This window comes from Ruditapes philippinarum, unplaced genomic scaffold (genome assembly GCF_026571515.1).
Source record: "Ruditapes philippinarum isolate M1 unplaced genomic scaffold, ASM2657151v2 ctg14110_1_1_1_1, whole genome shotgun sequence".
In the NCBI taxonomy this organism is placed as follows: domain Eukaryota; kingdom Metazoa; phylum Mollusca; class Bivalvia; order Venerida; family Veneridae; genus Ruditapes; species Ruditapes philippinarum.
This window is the reverse complement of record NW_026861035.1, coordinates 11,826-16,018: the sequence shown is the minus strand read 5'-3', so window position 1 is coordinate 16,018 and position 4,193 is coordinate 11,826.

Sequence of the window (4,193 nt, the reverse complement as noted above, 5' to 3'; positions counted from 1 at the left end):
TTTCAAATTCGAATGAATGTTTAAATAAACAATATGTATCTAATCTAGACGAGTTATTAATTGAGGAATACCAACTTTGATAGAATATGTCTAAAATTCGTTGTTTAATAATACTAAAATCGATATCTCTAGTAAACTGATTTTCCCACATATAAAACAAGCCAGTCTGCTCTAAAATAGTCTTAACAGTATATGCCCAGTTTTTACCACTATAAGTTACACCATTGTCGGCATCTGTTTTTAACATAATAAAAATTTTATACAATATAGTTCTTTCATTAAGTTTAAGAAGTTTTAACCAGTATTTGATCAATATTAGTTTTCTATGAATGGACATTGGTGTACGACCAAGTTCACCATATAACACATCTACATTGGTTGATTGTTTACAAATAGCAATCTTCTACAAAACTTTGTATGTATAATTTCTATGGTCGGACCAGCATGATGCCCCCACACTTCTGCAGCATAATTTAATGTTGGTAAAACAATACTATCAAATAAACTTATCATTTGGGAAACTGAAAGTTCCAACTGGTTACATACAATAAATAAATTATGTAGTGAATATGACGCATGTTGCGCAATATATTTTTGAGTTCTGTTCCAGTTTCCATTTTTAAAAAGATACACACCTAAATATTTAAAAGAATATACAATTTCAATTCTTGTGTTATACAAAAAGAAATCATAAGATGTATGTCTACCATTTTCAAAAATCATTACTTTTGTTTTAGACACATTTAATTTCAGATTCCACATATTGCAATAATGTTCTATATCATTCAAGATAGATTGTAATGAATTTGGATCATGTGTGAAAACTACAGCGTCGTCTGCAAATAACAACAAAAATACCTGTATATCATCAATGTTAACAATACCAGGAATGTTCCTATTTATATTATTTAATATATCATTGAGAAAAAATAAACACAATATGCTACTTGCTGGATCTCCCTGTTTCACTCCAATCTTAGAATTAATTAGATCAGAATGCATGTTTTTATATCTTACAAAAGATTTAACAATACCATACATTGACTTGATTGCAGTAACAAATTTTGTACTTATATTTTCATTGAGTAACTTTCTCCATAATAAAACCCTATCAATACGGTCAAACATTTTCTCCCAATCTAGAAATGCTACATAGAGTTTCTTCTTACTCGACAAAGTCTTTGTTATTAAAGCATGTAGAACAAAAATACAGTCAATAGTTGACATATTCCTTTGAAAACCATATTGATTATCAATAAGTTTTTCATGTTTATCAGCCCATTTAATAAGTCTATCAACTAATAATTTTGAGTATATTTTGGACAAAATATTATTTAGGGTAATTCCGCGAAAGTTTTTGCTTCATGAGCCCCACCTTTAAAAATTGGTACTATAATACCTTCTCCCCAGCATTCAGGAAAAACGCCATCATTAAATATTTTATTATACAAGAGCGATCAGTAATCACATGTGTCGCCTCATGATGGCCAATTTCATGTTGGGACAAAGTTTGTGACAGACGGCCAGACAGACGGACAGTGCACAACTAGACTTGGTACTGATCATTCCTGAGTAAAGTTTCATTGAAATTGCTTTATTCAATATTGGTATAAGAGAAGTAGTCCGGACAAACTTTAAAAATAAAAATTATTAAAGGGCCATAACTCTGACAAAAATCATTGAACCAGAAAATGCTGATAATATGCACAACTACCCTTGGTACTGATCATTCCTGTAAAGTTTGGATGAAATTGCACCAGTAGTTTATGAGGAGTAGTCCGGACAAGCTTTTATGTATCTGGCAACACACAGAAAAATACACTTTTTTTATCAAAGGGCCATAACTCGGCCAAAAATCATTCAACCGAAAAACCCTTGCAATATGCGCAAGGATTTGAGCTACAGATCAACCCTGTAAAGTTTCATTGAAATTGCTTTAGTGGTGTAAGAGAAGTAGTCCGGACAAACTTTTGAATTAAAAATTATTAAAGGGCCATAACTCTGCCAAAAATCATTGAACCGAAAAATGCTGACAATATGCACAACTAGACTTGGTACTGATCATTCCTGTAAAGTTTGGATGAAATTGCACCAGTAGTTTATGAGGAGTAGTCCGGACAAGTTTTGTGACGGACAGACAGACGGACGGACAGACGACGGAGAAGTGATCCATATATGTCGCCATTACTCCGTAGAGGCGACACAAAAAGCGTGTGAGAAATGGACAAATTATATCAATTGAATTTTTAAATACTTCTGCAATCAGATGGTCAGTACCTGGGCATTTAGAATTGTTTTGCGAAAATATTGCATTTTTTATCTCTATCGATGTAAATTCAACATCTAAATCATTATCATATACGTAATCATTATGTACATCATTATTTTCATGATCATACAGTGGTGTAGAACCGTACAAACTATTAAAATGTATATACATATCATCAATACTTATGTTACTATTTTCTATAGTAGGTTGCCTAGCTGTATTGTGTTCTCACATTTCTCCAAAAAGACTTTGGGTTATATTATGCTAATTTTGACACTCGTTTCCCATCTGTCTTTTTGAATAAACGTTTACATCTAAGTTTTATATTCTTATATACCTTTCTTTTATTTATGAAAATGCTTTTATTCTCGTTCGTTCTATTTCTCAAAAATACATTTCTTGCTCTATTTAATGCTTTTCTGGCCTCATAGCATTCTTTATCAAACCATTTTTTCTTAGTTTTTAAATTTGTTTCTCGATTAGTATTTTTGCATTTGCCAAATACTTTAAATGCATTATGTAAAAGATTTTATTGTTTCATTTACAGAAACATTATTCAAAATATTGCTTATCTGTGTAAGCCGTTCTATATCGACTGATAAATAATTTCGGAATATATCAACTTTTGAGTCATCCCACGCTAAAAATAGATCATGGGTTGAACTTGGGTCACGTGGATTTTGTTGTGGGCGTATTCTGTCAATGCAAAAATGAAGAGCATTGTGATCAGATAAATCATTTGGTTTACATATTTCAAATTCTTTAATATATTGAAAATCTTCATTACTTAATAAGAGATAATCAACTAAGCTCATTCCATTATGACCAATAAATGTGTATTCACCTATAGATTTATCAAGGTGTAAACGACCGTTTGCTATTAATAGATTTGTCGCCTTACAAAAATAATTAAGCGTATCCCATGTGCGTCAAGCACGTGGTCTTTGTTTACCCTTGTACAATTGTAATCATTCGCTAATAATAATAAATTACTATCTAAATAACGATCAAATTCAATAAAATGCTTCTGTCGTGCGACTATTCATGTCACCTGTAACAAGGACTTTTCCTAACATTTTATACTTTTCTATATCTATTTCTAATTGATTAAACATATCAATATCAAATCTGTTCAATACTTGTGCGTCACGTGGAGGGATATATGTGCAACAAAGATAAACGTCTGTATCACAAGTAATAATAGATTTACAAATTTTTAACCAGCATATATACCACTTTGATTTTTGCTAATTATAGTAATTTTGTCTTTCAAACTACATTTATAATAAATAGAAATCCCACCAGAGTGTCTCCCTTTTCTAGAATTTATAGATTTGTTACCATATAAGTGTTCAGTACAATAGCCATCGATATTTAAATTATAATGGGAGTTTTTTGACAGCCACGTTTCTGTTAATAAAATAATGTCATTTTCCTTTATTATTTCTATAAAGTCAGGATCACAAAGTTTTCGAACCAGTCCATTTATATTCCAAGATAAAATGTGTAATTGCTCTTCTTGACACCTCTAAGAAGCGCTATGACTGGAACCACATGTGTACTCTGCGTTATTCACGTATAATTTCTCCCCAACGAATCGGACATATTTTCCTTTCCTTTTTTCACTCTGGTAGACTGTACTAAGTTCTTTCCTCGCATCTCGCCACTCTTTGGGTATCTGTTACTCCAACACCATATCTATTTAGTCCTACATATTTCTAAATTCGTTGTCCAAGATGCGTGTTCTAAGTTTTTTTATTTTAGAATTTAACGTGTCACATGATTTTTGCATGGTCTTTACACTATCTTTAGTTGACGCTAATTCTGTTGTTTGCTTATCATACTTTTCACTGATAAATGTACTGTTGTTTTCTACATCGCAAATACGCGACTCTATACTTTTTACCTTAATATCTAGATCATT